A 16033-nucleotide genomic window follows, 5' to 3' on the forward strand; every position below is an offset into this window, starting at 1 on the left:
ACCAATTTATGTTTTAATGTTTGGTCTTCAGAAAACTGAATAAAAGAAAAATTTCCATTAGTATTAATTAGTAAATGAGAAATATTATCACATACAGTTTAAAAAACAACTTTGTAACAAAAAAAATCAAGGAAATCCTTTCTATAGTTCAGTCTTCTACCTCTTGAAAAAACAATACGTAATATAATCTTAAGCATGTACTCACACTCAACCTAATATTTTAAAATTATCTCTAATAAGCCATTTTCTCAAATCATTCTGGCTTTTAAAGTCGTCACTATTCAAGCTCTGATGAGCAGTAGAGCCAAAAAGCATTGTTTTAGTTTTTGCTGCTTTTAAAACCAGTTTGTTTTCCTGGAACCAGTCTGCCAAAGTCTTTTTGCAGTTCAGTAGTTAAGTGAGAAACAGATTTGCCATTAAAATGCACAGTCGTGCCATCTGCATAAAGATGTATAGAGCAGTAATGACATATCCATGTTAAATCATTAATAAAAAGAGAAAAGAGGAACGGGTCCATGACTGACACTGTTGCTTAATAACTGGAAGGAGAAGGAGGGGAAGAGACAGCCCTGTGAACAGTAACAGATTGATGTCTGTCGGAGCCATTTCTTATCTTTTGACAGCATTTGGGCTGGAGCCCATGCTCCCTACCTTCTGTAGTCAAAGCCCATGGTTCACTAGGCCAAAGCAGTTTTAGAAATTAATAAAAACCATCGCTTAATTCAGAATTCCCCTTCAAGAATGTATTCATTAATATTAGGTTGTCATGGAGTGACATATGAAGCCTTGGCAAGTTCTTCACAGGCTTTTCATATGTGGAACTCACATGTTCCCCTCATCAGCATCTTTGAACCTTCTGAATGCTCATTATTAGGATTAACCATGGATAAAAATAGGCTTCACTGCATGATTTTTTATTTCATTTTATATTGTATTGGGGAAATGGGGTTTCCAGGGATGCTAAAGCAAATCATGAATTAAGTAATGGGTATATAATATAAATTTCAAATTTCAAAAATCCCTTTAAGAAGAAAAGATAGATAAATGAATTCCACTTTCAGGTAAAGTTATACCTTTTGACTTTCTCTCTTTTGGTACCAAAGTTGGTAAATGATATTTATTTTGATATAATATGTGAAGTTCCAGAAAGAATTGATATGATCCCTCTGGCCCTTAGGAACTAACAAGTTTAAAGGAACTCTTAACCCCCACCGCCCCCCAACACACATATGTTTGTATATATGTGTATAACTCACGCATCAAAAATATATAAAGGAGTTCAAAACTAACTTTGGCTGTATCATAATATTGGTATAAATCTATAGGAGTCCTGGATTAATGGGAGTTAAGATTCAAATGACACCAGTCTGGGGAAATTTTTTTAAAAGACATAAATCTAGGAAATTCTGATGTCTTGTGTTGGCAGTCTAAATTCACCTTTGATGATAGTTATTAGCTATTGGTCACTGTTGTGTAGTTCAATATTCAGTGGGACTTGAAGTGGGATAAAATATCCTTCTTGTGTGTATTTACAAATATTTCCTCTGGGATATCATAGACCTATGCTGTGGGGAAGACCATGGGGTTATGGCATGGGATCTATGTGTTAGTCTCCCTTGGAGGGACTAGTTGGGTGATATTAAGCAAGTCAGCCCTTTCTGCCTCAGATTTGCCTTCTATATTAGGAAAACCCTTTTAACCCTTTCATTCTAAAATTCTATGATGTTAACAACTATAGCGCAGTTGTGAGGTCCCTGCCTATTGTAAATGCTTTAGGAATGCTTGTCAGTGGGCTCCATGACAAGTGCAAAGCACACAATAGGTAAGTGGAAACCATAGGCTTTACTTCCTCAACTGTTTACTCTGAGATCCCAATTATGTGCCAGGAATGTGCTTGGCATGGAGCGACAGTGAAAAGCAAAAGAAATCTACCTTTACGGAGCTTTTAGTTTGGTTGGGGACATTAAATAAGGAAAGAACTAAATGAATAATTGGCAATTATGTTAACTGACTTGGAAAAAGATACAAGAAGGAATTTAACATGGGCTAGGGGCTCAGGGAAGCCCTTGGAGAGAATTGACTTGTGAAATGAGATGTATAGTACAAGCAGGAGTCAATTGGGTGTTGAGTTTGGGAATTTGGAGTAGACAGTGCCAAAAGTGTGCAAGGCAAAGGAAACAGCAAGTGCAAAGGCCCCAGGCACACTGGAGAAACTGAAAGAAGGTTGGTGTCTCTCTACCTTTGGATTGAGGAGTAGGAGAGGTTGTAGGGCTAGGCAGGGGACACATCATGCTTGTAGCCTTGCCTGTAAATCCAGTTTTAATCAGTAGCTGAGAAGTAGTTCTAAGAAATATGCCTAAGGATTCATGGAACACCTTTTCACTTCTGTGATGGAAAGAAATAATGTACTGTATGTTATCTTAGACATTTTGTTGGATTCATTTCCCTCTGAATAACCTCTCTAATGTCTCTAATGAAGGAGCTGCTTGCTTACCAGCACAAAGAATGCTGGGAGAGTTTTTTGATCACTAAAAATGAGTTTAGTGATAATAGTGAAACATGACAGTCCGAGGTTCAATAATGCTTACTTGAAGTTGCCACTTCCAGAAAAAAATATCCAAATCAACAACATTTGCTGATCAGAACAATGCTAAACTTTAGAATCGGCTGTTCTTTATTATTTTATTTGGCTGAAAGGGTAGACCTGAAACACATCCCTTAAAGTATCTGTAAGCTGCACATTCTGGAAGACTCTAGATCCTTGCTGCTCAAAAGATGGTCTGCAGACCAGCAGCATCAGCATCACTGGGAGCATGCTAGAAATGCAGAACCTCAGGTTCCACCCAGACCCACTGAATCTGAATCTGCATTTTATCAATATCTTCCAGGGGATTTTTGTGCACATTAAAGTTTAGGAAGCACTGCTCTAGGTCTCTCAATAAATAAAGACAAAATAATGTAGAAATTGAACATTTAGAGTAAATGTAAAATTAGCTTCCTTGTAGTTAATTATTGTTTTAATGTTAAAATGTCCTTAACACTTTCATAAATTCAAATTTAATTATTGTTATGGAAAAATGTTTCACTAGGAAACAATTACTCTAGGCATAGTGCCAAAAGTTTCAAGGTTTAAAATTTACTCAAAACACAACAAAATATTTTGATTGTATACATATTTCCTTGTGGGGCAGAAATAAGCATGCTAAATATCAATTATCAATTATGGAAATTTCCTGTAAGCCAACAATGTTCACAGTAGTTAAAGGCACAGCAATTCAATGGTTTGTTCTTTGTACTAAAATCATCATTAAATAATCGTTTAGCCTTGAAGAGCCTTACAGGCAAAATCTAAAACTATTTATGGGATTCATGTTTGAAATTTCCAAGAGTATTTGGACTTATTTGGAACTCACGTTTATATAATTAAAACACATTCTCAACAATTTACTTAACTAAATTTGGAGCTAGGAGCTCTCAATGGATGTATGAATCATGGGAGCCTTGCCAGATGTTTTGGAGTGTGGAATTCAAAACGCATTAGCAGTATGGCACGTCATGAAGTTTGATGCAAAACATTTCTTCTCCCTTTCCAAAAGCCTTGAACTATGGCATGAACTATGGTGACAGCTCATAGCTCTAGGGAAACATCTAAAATCCATAAGTAGTATCTACCCAGATAGTGGAAATATGAGGCAATTATCTACACCATCAATGTTATATAAAAGCCTGTCCATCCAGCTATAACCAGATAACCAAATCCAAAGTGGATATTTACCTGTAAGGTGTATTTCATTTTTATTTTATTTTTATTTTTTGCCTAACATTCTGCAGAAGATTCCCTGTCCCTTGCTCCATTCCTACCCTCCTTAACCTCAACAGATGATCTTTATTTTTTTTTCTTACAGAGTAAATACAATCAATTAGAAAAATCTTCTGAAACATCCCATGTTTTCAGCACTACAAGGGTCAGAATCCCTCTGTGTTCTCTGGGGTGCTACTGTGCCATCTATAATCTTCCTTTTCTTATCCCTTCTCTTTGAAACTTTCCTTTTATCTTTCTAATGTTTCCCAGTGTTTAATAGCATCAAATTTGATAGAAGTAGTGGGCTTGTATATATAAGATGAAGGCTCTCCTCTCACACACCTAAAAACAAACAAACAAACAACAACAACAAAACACCATGTTGTCTTCTCTTGGCCCTGTCTTCCCCTAAAGAGGCTGTTTGATTTTGTCCTTTCTTCTTTTCTTTAGAAGAATTAGAATTAGAATTAGACTTCTTGAAAAAAATAACACTACTCAACTCCTGTTTCTTCCTTAACCATTCCTTCCAACTCAAATGCAACGGTTGATGGTAATGTCACCAGTTACCTCCTTATTGCAAAGTTCAAAGGTTAGTTTTTCATTCCTCATTGTACTCAACTTCTCTTCAGCACTCTGTGGTCTTTTACCTCCTTCTTTAAATTATCTACTTCCTCCTTCTGCAGATTCCAAGGTACTACTCTTTTAGTTTCCATTCTAGTCACATTTCCAGAACTGGGCTCCTCCCTGTATTTACTGTCCCACTAACGAACTCAGTTTTTGATTCTTTTTCATCTCCTAATTGCTTTCCTCGGCACTAGTTTGTATTCATATCAGACCATTTTCTCACAACTATGGAAACAATCAGCCTTAAAAACATGATTTTTCTCTTCTACTTAAAAATTTCCTAACGCCCCATTCATTACTTATGAAGAAAGGTGCCTTCTTGATTGAAAATATGAATGATCACAAATGGTGATTTATAAATATTAAAATGCTTTTGTCAGTATGACCCATGCCTAAGTAGTGGTGTTGGGAAGAATAAAAATCTATTATGGTAATATCTGGCATTCATTGAGTTTATATGTTGTAAGCATTGTGCTAATTGCTCTAAATGCATATTTTAATTTAATTCTCACAATAATCCTATAATGTCTTCTCACTATTACCTCATCTACTGACCAACAAAACTGAGAGTAGTGACTTTCGCTCATAGTCACAGAGAGTAAGTGTTAGATCTAAGATATGAAACTAGATAAGCATTACTTCAGATTCCATTCTTTTAGCCAGATTCCATGTGGCCTTCTGGTATAGGAAGGTCAGCAGCAAAGTCACCACATCCAGTTAGCGGCACCACCCCCTCCGACTAAAGGAAGAGGAGCCCCCATCTGGGCTCCATACCATTTCCTAGTCTAATCCTTCCCCACAGGTTTAGCTGTCTGCGTGCAAAGGGGACATGCCACCCAAAGCATATGTCTTCTCTTCTTCTTTTTTTTTTTTTTTTTTTTTTTTGAGACGGAGTCTTGCTCTATCGCCCAGGCTGGAGTGCAGTGGTGTGTGATCTCGGCTCACTGCAAGCTCCACCTTCCGGGTTCACCACATTCTACTGCCTCAGCCTCCCAAGTAGCTCAGACTACAGGTGCCCGCCACCACGCACGGCTAATTTTTTTTTGTATTTTTAGTAGAGACGGGGTTTCACCGTGTTAGCCAGGATGGTCTTGATCTCCTGACCTCGTGATCCTCCCGCCTTGGCCTCCCAAAGTGCTGGGATTACAGGCATGAGCCACCGTGTCTGGCCGCATATGTCTTCTAAGAATACTTGGAGTACCTGAAGCTGAAATTGCCTTCCTGAAAGACATTGTGCCAGCTTCCAAGGCATGCACAAGCCTCTTTACTGGATCTGTTCTCCTGGACAAAGACCATGTTGTCAGAGTCCAAGCCTCTAGCTGAGCCCAGGCATCACCAAGGTGTAGGTTGTATGTCCCAGAAAGTGTACTTGAGGCCTCATGGGTGGGTCAGAGCTGGGGCTGCAAAGGGAAATGAAGCAGAATGCAGCCAAGGGCTGGGGATGGCTTTCTCTGCTCTACCACATTCTTGCACTGGAGACCAAGGAGTCTAAAAGTTTAAAACCTGGTCTTCCAGGAGGACAGAGAATATTTTATTGTATAGTTGTTTTGCCTGATTTAAAACCTTTAAATACTTATACCAATGGTATATGGGCCTAAATTGTCTGTGTCTGAGGCCCTGCAATTGTTAAGAGTGGGCCTGGTTGTTGAGTGTGTTTCTTTTCTTTTCTTTTTTTTTCCATTTGAAGATACAGGAGACTGAACATCACAAAGTTTTTGTTTCATTTTTCCGATTCATATAACAATATTATGTAGTTTAGAAAAGTACTTTTTAGTATGCCTAAGATTCACCTATGCACATAGAATTTCCAGATGTAATGTGCATAGGAATCACCTGGGGTTCTTGCTAAAATGCAAGTCCTGATTTGGCAGGTTGGAGGCTGGGCCTGACAGTCTGGATTTCTATCAAGCTCCAAGTAACGCTGATCCTGTCCATCTTTGGACCACATTTTGAGTGTCAAGAACCTTCAGTACTTTTCAAAAATGCTAATTATTGGGCATCACCCTCAGAAATTTTGATGAATGAGATCTAAATGGGACCCAGATGGTGAATAAAATAGGAATTTTAAAAAAGCAGCACAGGTGGTGCTGGGTAAGGTGGTCTGCAGCCCACATTTTCAGAACAAATGCTTTAGAACATGCTTCTCCAACTTTAATGTGCATATGGATTACTGGAGATTGTTACAAGGCAGGTTCTGGTTTTGTTAGATGTTGCACTTCTGATGGGCTCCCAGGTGATGCCATACTGCAGACCTACCAACCACACCCTAAGTAGCAAGACTTTAGGAAAACACCTTGGGGTCTTCATTGTTTGACTATTTTGAATCTAGTTTACATCACTGTGAAATAAGGGGTGAGAAGGTGACTTGGGTGCAGTTCTTATGGACAACATCCTCAATCCTTGGCTTCACAAATTTTATACAAATAATCTTTAAGGCCTTTGTGTGATGCCAGATTTGCTGATGTTACTTTTTAGGAATTTCTGCTCAGGTTGGGCTCTTCTTATATCACTGAAGTCAGTGACAACTGGTTTGATATTATTTGTAGATGTTTCCAAGAAGCACATGTGGCTTATCTGGCAACTTGAAACAACACTAACCATTTCAGATATTTAGACCAATGAGGACACTCAACTTAAAAGCTGAGGAACCAGTGTTCCTTCTCGGGATCCCACTGAGTAATACCGAATGCCTTGAGTGCTAAATATGTGTTGTGATTATTAATCTCATAAATTGGGGGTATGTAAGTGGATAATGCAAATGTGTGGGTTTCTTTGGTTAATCCATTTTACAGTCTGAATCATGATCTGTGGGTGGAAGATTTAGACTGTGCCTATTCACAGAGTTCGTTCTAGTATTTGGAATCAAATTAATGACAGGCAGCTTTCACAGGGCAACTCACAAAGATGAATTAAGGTAATTCAGGGGTGGTTAACAATGAAGAGCTTGACTTTCCAAAAGGCCCAGAGAACCCGAGAAAGTTCACATTTAACATGCATGAACAGTGGAGGCAAAATCCTTGACATTGAATGTAGTTTCTTTAAAGTTTGTTAGATTCAGTTAGTTATTTGGGACACTTAATACAGAAATTGTGAAATACCTTGAATGGTGCTGCAAATTTTAATATCTCCTTACACCTGCCTGCTTTTAACTACTAGAGAACACACAAAAGGTTCATGCATCATTAAAACACACACACACAAAATGAGGGAATTGCATTAAAGAACTCTATAATTAAGCCAATAATTCAAGCTCCTTGGAGTATTTGAAGTTTTCTTTTCTACAATAATTCATAAAGTAGTCAGATCTACCTCTTCATCCGAGTATTAATTTATTGAAATAATAATAAACCAATAGAATATACTGATTCCCATATTTTATTTTGAGGACACGCTCTCAAAAAATTCAAAGTATCTTTTACTATTCAGTCACAAAAGACAAGATTCCCTCTAATTTCTACCATGAACATTTTGCATATTTCTGTACATAGAAACAAAAGATTGAGAGCTCTGGGAGTTATCTATCCCCCTTTCCCCATGCACCCATGTTCTCAACATGTGGTTCCCCAGACCAGCAGCACCAGCAAATTCTGGGATTTTTGTTAGAGATGCAAATTCTTGGGTTTCACTCCTGGCTTAATGAATCCAACCCAGATATCTTATTTTAATAGCCCTCCAGGTGTTTCTGGTGCATGCTCAAATTTGAGAACCACTAATTGATAACACTCCTTTCCAATTCAATTGAATTCAACAGGTATTTCTGGCACATCTCAAGAGGAGAAAGCAGAATCTTGGCCCAGAATAGATTTTGGAGAAATTTGATCATGAGTATGTAACTTTAAGATGGTGCTAGGATTGCTTTAGCATCCATACAAAAACAAATATTTTAATTGAATTTATAACTAGAAGTCTTACTTTTTATTAAATCCAAGTAACAGGAAATAATTTTACCCCTAAAAATGGGGTATGAGGCACGATCTTTTTGCCCTCATAATGAGGGTTCTTTGACTATAGAGGTAGGATCAGGAATAAGATCTAGAAAGCTGGCAAGACAAATGAACAACTTAAGGGTTCAAAGGTAAAATGAGCAAAGAGTGCTATAAAAACATTTTAGAATGACCCATCTTGACAAGGTGACAAAGAAAGGGGAATTTGGGGAGGAGTAGGGTCATCTGCTGCTATGTCCTTCACTTTAGGGATTTCTCCTCTTCATCATTTTAAAGCATACCATGAGACTTGAGACATGCAGTGTTCTCTTCTTAAGTGACAGAAAAAATAATGAATGAAGGTGAGAGTTGTTTCATAGCATTAATGATCTCAGGAACTGTCTGGCATTGATTATTTACAGCATTTCACACATTTATATTTGGCACAATAGTATGTTAGTAGATTGCATGCTAGGAGCAGGAAAGGAGCTTTTGAATTGAATTTATTTCATGCAAGCTAAAAAGTTCACACTGATTTATAAATGTACAATGGAATAAGATTCAATGAGCCTTGATGAGACAAAGCTGAAATAACTCAGAGTCAGAAGCCTGAAATATTATAGGCAGTTTGTTCATCTCTGAAATCTCATACTGTTATTTAAATTCCTCCAAGTTCATTAATCCCATTTAATAGCAGCCGATGCAAATCCACTTGGACTTTTGGGAGAAAAAATATAATGAGCCATAATGCCTTACTACCACAGAAAATAATACAATTATTTTTGCTTTGCAAGAGGCCACAATTGAAGAGTTTGAGATTTTGAGCTGCCATAACTACAAATTTAGCAAAAAGTAGGCATTTAATGATAGAGTTCACATTGGCGGTTTAGGTTTTATTTTGAATGTTTGTTTTGTCTTAAAAACACTAATGCTGAAATGTTGTCTCAAATCTTTATTTTCAAATCACTTATTATATTACCATAAATTACATGGTGCAGTAAAGGCCAGATTGAAAAGAAAGCATACTTTACTGTCTCATTTTTCTATAAATAACATGACACTTTATGAAATAAGAATTATCATAAAAGTTTCTCTTTTTTTCTTTTATAACTCCAGTTGTAAGCACTGAGCTAATGGCCTTCCTCCAAGTAGCTCAGTGGACTAGTCCAAATATAGGAGTATAATGGGTAGAGGTTAACTGTAGGAAGTCTGAGAAAAATGGTAATCTATAATTTCACCACAATTATAACGTTTCCCTTAAATAATAGTTAAGTCTATGGGGTGAGTGCTAACAAATACCTTTTAAAGATGCTCTTATTACTTTCATTGTTTTGATGCTTTGGCATTCTCCACATGTGCCATTAGATGCAGCAAAAGACCCGGGCCGTGACCTACAGTGGTTTAGAGGTTGTGGGTGACAACCAAGCAGAGGGCCTCAGGCCATCGTCTGGGGTGAAGCACACTGTTATCTCAAAGACCGGCTGTGCCACATTTACAGGAAGCAAAGCTAGCAAAGTTAAGAGACTCTTTGTCAAGATTAACTAGGCCTCCATCAAAGACTAACAGTAGAGAAATGAATGCTTGCCTCAACTGGGATGACTCAGAAAAAAACTTTCTTTTTTCCCAACAAAGAGGCAAGATAATGAAAGAAGCTCCAACTTCATGGGTATAAGTGGAAATCCTGTTATGTTTGTTTTACACCCTCCCTGCCTTTGTGAAAGGGAAATGTGTAAGTAAAGGTATCTGTTAGGTAAATAACCCAATGGGTCATACACACAGCTGTGTGGAAATATCATAGATGGAATATACTCCAGGTCCCAAAAATCAAAGCAAGACATGCGAATTGCACATTTAGGACAAATGGTGAGCAATGAGTGGGATGAACATCCCTGTAATTAGGCCAGTAATTTGAAAGTCTGAGATGCATTGTTTGCAGGCTTCAAGATCTGTGTTTATCTAATATCTTGGGGACAAAGAAGGGTCTGGCTGGAGAAAAACCTTCCCTGGGATCAGTTGGCAAAGGGAACAGTGAAACACAGACAACCATCCTGTGTGGATTTATTGGTATATTTCAGGAGAGTCCTTCTTCTGTTCCCACTGTCACACACTGTGCTATTATGGATTGTGATTAGGGATGGGCTCATGCATTATGCCAAGTTTAAAACCCACACAAAATTGCAGGGTTAGAGTCTGGAACAAAACTCCAGCTTCTTGGTGTGGAGTTTTTCTACTTATGGCAAAATGTGGCTTCCGGGAGGGTGAGTTAAGATGCCTCAAAGGGAAAAAATTCTTCCAAGGGAACATTTTGATAATTCAAGTGTAAATAAATATAAATCCAAAACACATTTTTAATTAAAGGGAAATTGCTTAGCAAAACATGTTTATATCCATCTCCCTTCTGCACACACTCACTCACAATCCCCTCCAAATAAAGTTCAAAAGGGGTAGCTTTGGAAAGAGAGGGTTTATAAACCCACACTGGATAGCCTCTTTCAAATCACATAAGATTTATTAAGGCAATGCAAAAAAGTGTTGTTGGAAATCACAATAAATCGTGTTAAATAAAATAGAAGTAACTGGTTATGAAACATATGTTGTCATTTCCCCACATTGAACATACTGAAATTTTAGCACTTTTATCTTAACAACATACTAAATGATCTTTCCACAAGCAAGTTTTCCATTTCTCAAGAAGTCCCTGTACTTTGACAGCCACAATTCCTCTGCATTTTCACCTGCTCTATTACCATTCCATCACACCCGAGGCACTTGAATTACTGTATGTGAAATATGAACATTTAGTTCTAGCTTTGTTTATTTTAAGCTTTTTTTTCTCTTCTTGTGGCTTTTGTGGTATCTTATGTTTCATAAAATGCTTTCAGGCCTATCTTCTCCATATATAGATATATAAAAATATGTATAATAAGCAACCATTCAGAGGGAAAGAAGACAGGAACAATGGGAAGGGGAGTATGTGAAAAGGAGTATTCAGTTATTCTCAAACATTTGTAGTATCTATCTATGGTCTAGTATTTTTTTGTTTAAACCTGGCTTCAAAGGAAACCTAAAGACACTGATCTGTAATCTCTTAGAGAGCTCTCACCAGCTGCCTACAAGGACAAGCAGAATTTAGTATTTGTTTCACTATTTATACAAAAAGGGCAGAGGACATTTCATTTGTAGAAATGAAGTAATTAAGATAATACATAAAAGTTAGCCTTGAATTTTTATTCTCATGTGTGTTTTTACAATGTCAATGTCTTTCTCCTATCCCCATATAGATATCTGTCTCCTCCACTACACTGAACTCAAGAAAAAAGGTGTGTCTTAGTCATTTTGATTTTCTCATTATCTAGCACTAGACCTGAAACTTACAGAAGGTGCCCAATTAGTGTGTTTCAAAAAATATTTTTTGCACATATATGTGTATGGGCATGCATATCAGGACCCATAGTGACAGCAAAAGAAATCTGTCATCTTTGAAATCTTCTATAGTATGTAGGCTGTTGTGAGCAAAAATGCCAGAGTTATATTTGTCTCATTAGTCAATCAGGTGTGTATTTACCCAGAATGTAACCTAAACTTGCACCAAATATTTGAAGATCTAAATTTAAGAGGTTTATGATCACCTTTGGCATGTAATTTATGGTTTTTTTATTAATATTCATAATAATATCATCTGGTTAAGGTAGGCTTAAGATCTGATTTTTAGTTTTAATTATTAATGAGATTTTCCAGTAATAATGAGTTTTTAATATGCATTATAAAACTATTTTAAATGAGGCCAACACTTTTTTTTTTCAATTTGAAACCATGTGTAATCCAAAGGCAAAATTAGTAAATATGTCTGATTCACCTATCTGGATTTTGAATATTGCTTTCATTTATATTTGCATCCCAAGAAACCTGGTAAAAGTACATTTTTGATGTCTCAAAACTGTATTACCTTGCATTGAAAGAAACATAATAAATCAAAGAGTCATATAAAAAATTAGAGCTAAGTCTTTATTCTAAATTTTAAATTTCAATCTGCCTCTTACTTGTGGTGGAGAGGGCCTTTTCTACTGTTTTAAGGAAATATTTGGTATTTAACATCAGTTTGCAGAGAGGACCTTAAGCTTATACTTTTCAGAAAAAAAGAAAGCTATTTAGTTATCTTTGCCATTTAATGCTTACCATCATCACATTAATGAGAGATAGTTTAGCAATGGCAATGAAAACTTATGATTCCCTTTATTTAACTGAATTTCTTCTTTTCAGGTTAATGATTAAACACATTGAGTAGCACAATTGGGGGAAAATGAGATTTCCCAGGCAATGAATGGCCTTCTGATAGGTTACAAATTTATTCTGAACAAATAAGCTACTGTATTTTCAATTGGACAATTAAAATATCACTTTACTTCAAAGGAAAGGGGTCAATAATTGAATGTCTTGACTGACTTCATATTTATGACTATTCTCATTATGGAATACAATTGGACATAGTTATAGTTTTATGTTCCTATGAACTGAACACATTCATTCTGCACGTGGACTTCACTACATGAAGGGGGTATTGTAGATCAGATGAATTGAAAGGCATATTAGAATCAGGTCAATGGCAATAAACCGTTCTTGCTAAATATTTAGTTGCCCTCTCAACATAACAAAGGTGTTCTTGGAGTATCTTTTGTTAGAACCACCTCCTTTGCCCCTATAGTTTAGATATTCACATATTTTATGTAAAAGTATCTTATTTTTCTTTAAAGAACCTGAAGAGTTGGGAATATATACTCCTAATATCAATTCTAGGGGTGCAAAAAGCAATCCAAGTTTGTGCAAAAAATAAATTTTAGAATGTTGTTTGAAATTAAGAACTTGATAGTGCAATAAAATTGCAATCAAATTTGCTGCATGAGTAATTGTAGATGTTTGGGAGGGAGCTGAGGACAATGAACAAAACCTTGTAATCCTGCTGTGAAGGGTCCCTCCCTTAGTCATGTGCAGCAGTCGTCAAGCCAAGAAGAGTGAGGGCACACTACAGATGCTAGTGTAGACACAGGGGGTTAGCTTTTCCATTTAACACAAACTTATATCTAAAACTAGACTTTGATTAGCCTCATTGTTATCACTATTTCATATTTATCAATTACCAGTAATGCACTTTATGATGAATGAGACATCAACAGGTCTTGATGAATGAATGCTACATATTTTCACGTAAAGGGCAAACTCAGACTCCTAACATTTGGTTAAGAACCATGTTGATGTTAGTTTTCAAGTATAATGCCTGAGGTCCTTGTTTAGAGATCTCCTTAAATCTGGGATTAAATAAGCTAAATTACCCACCTGCCAAATATTATGGTATGTATTGCAGGTACCATAGCTTTCTAAGGCTTGTTCCCAATTTACGTTTTTAAGTCCTAGAGCTCAGGAAGTCTTACTTTGGGAAGCAGGCTGGTATTAATACAAAGGAATTAAAAATCAGAAACAATGAACCTTAGTTTGATATATAAAAGACAGGTTTAGAAGAGCGTCACAGGAACATTTCATTTTTTCAAGTAGTATTTATTGAGATTATACTAAAAGTGATAACAAGACATTATTCGTGGCCTTGAAAATTCACAAATGAATGGGAGGACTCGGGAAATACAAATGTGTAAACAGAGAACTCTACTACAGTTTCACAGAAAAAGGGAATCGGGAATCATATACCTGGGTACCCCCAACAACTGGAGAGAAGTGAGAAAGAATAAAGAGAGGAAATTTTTCCCCAAGGAGGAATGTAGTTGGGTTGAGTCTTAAAAGACTGCTGGTAATTAGCTCATCCAAGGGCTGGAGATAGAGTGTTCAGAGAGGAGAATATGATATAAGCCAAGGTATAGAAGCAAAAGAGACCTCAGGATATCAGGTAACTTGCCAATGCTGCAGTAGGGTGGGACAAGCAGGGTAGTGGTCCCTGTTGCGACTGGAGCAATGAGGGCAATTGCAGAGGACTTTGTAGAATGCTTTGGGTTTTACACTGACAGTATTGGGGACTTTTTGAATGCTTTTAACTAGGTGAGTGCCATGATCAATTTTACATTTTTAAAATATTTTACCTGCACCCTGTAGAGAATTTTTGGAGAAGACAAGACTGGAATGATTGAAAAGGAATGATTGGTGCTTTAACTTACATTGAGCCATCACAGTCATTTATTGTCTCTTCAGGTCTAATTCTAAAACACAGTAGCACATCTGGGGACCGTGAGAAAATATGGACTACTGTCATGCCTTATCGGAATGCTTCCTCACTCAGCAATGGACTTATCTGAACCACGACTGTTCCAGCACAAAAGCAGATAATACTTCCTTTTTCAGTGTATGGTCCCATCATATGCTATTTGGCAAGTTACTTTGCTTCTCATTTCATCATAAAAATCATTGTCACAGCTTCACTATTGGGATTTATTATGTATTCTCTTGCTGTCACCATATATCATCAGTAAACATGGTCGTTCAACATCTCATTATGACCAACAGCTATTAGTAATATTTATTTTACGCCTATAACATGTCAAGCACTATGATAAGCATACACGTGCATGATGGTATTCAATTATCCATAATGCTATGAAATAAATATTATCACCATACTGTCATTTTGCATATGAAGGAACTGAGCCTTAAAAAGCTATGTGATTTGCTTCCAGGCAACACCAGGAAGTGGCAGAGCCAGGATCGGAACCCGGAGCTGTTTTACACCACAGCCCCTGTCCTAGATATATCCTCTATAGAGGATATAGCCCTCTATATCCTGCCTGTTTGAACCTGTTTTCACTAACATTTTTTAACTTTAACTCGTTTCTGAAATATTTCTCCTCTGTAGATGAGACACTGTCTTTCAAATGAAAATATTTTAGCATCTTTAATAACATGTTTTAAATAAACTCTTGGGTATAGTTTTGTGTGTGTGTGTGTGCGTGTGTGTGTGTGTGTCCACTGGCCTTTTCAAAGTCTCTCTTTTGTTTTGCAACTTTGGCTTTATTTATAATTTAAATCTAGACATTTCTTCTTGTGAAGTCCATGCACGCCACTCTTGGGACATCCCTATGTTGCAGCAGAGGATAAAAATGGAAAGTTCAGGGTCCTTAACTGGACTCTGCCTTTATAATTGCTTCTGTGGTGCTCTCACCACATTCCCAGATGTGTGAGAAAGACAGAGGGAGTAGTGAAGGAAGCGAAATGTTAAAATAAGGCTAAGCAAAGTTTGCCCAACAGATGTTAACCCTATTCATAATTTAAAAGTTCCTATTTTTGTTCACCACTTAGACAATGAACATTTTAATTTCTCCTTCAAACACTGCTTGTGAACTAGGTTCAGAAAGCTAAACTCATTAATATTTCCATCAAACTTTGTCCCTTGTCATAGGTCAAAGAAACAAAAGGAGCATATTTACTATATATTTTAACCCTAGCATTATTATGAAGCCTGGTTAGGACTTAGATAATTTGTTTAAATATGTCTTCTTAGTTAATATGGTAACCAGGACTAGATTTAATCAAGATTGAATTAACCTATTGTTACAGCACAAATCCCATTGGAAAAGCAATGCCCCAGAGTTATATTTACATAATTTTAAGTAGAATAATTGACACTAACTATGACTAGCTTCCCCCCCACTCCAAGTCTCTCTTCATAGTAACCTTAGTCCCCAAAACA

The sequence above is a fragment of the Pan troglodytes genome, chromosome 13 (assembly GCF_028858775.2).
Source record: "Pan troglodytes isolate AG18354 chromosome 13, NHGRI_mPanTro3-v2.0_pri, whole genome shotgun sequence".
In the NCBI taxonomy this organism is placed as follows: domain Eukaryota; kingdom Metazoa; phylum Chordata; class Mammalia; order Primates; family Hominidae; genus Pan; species Pan troglodytes.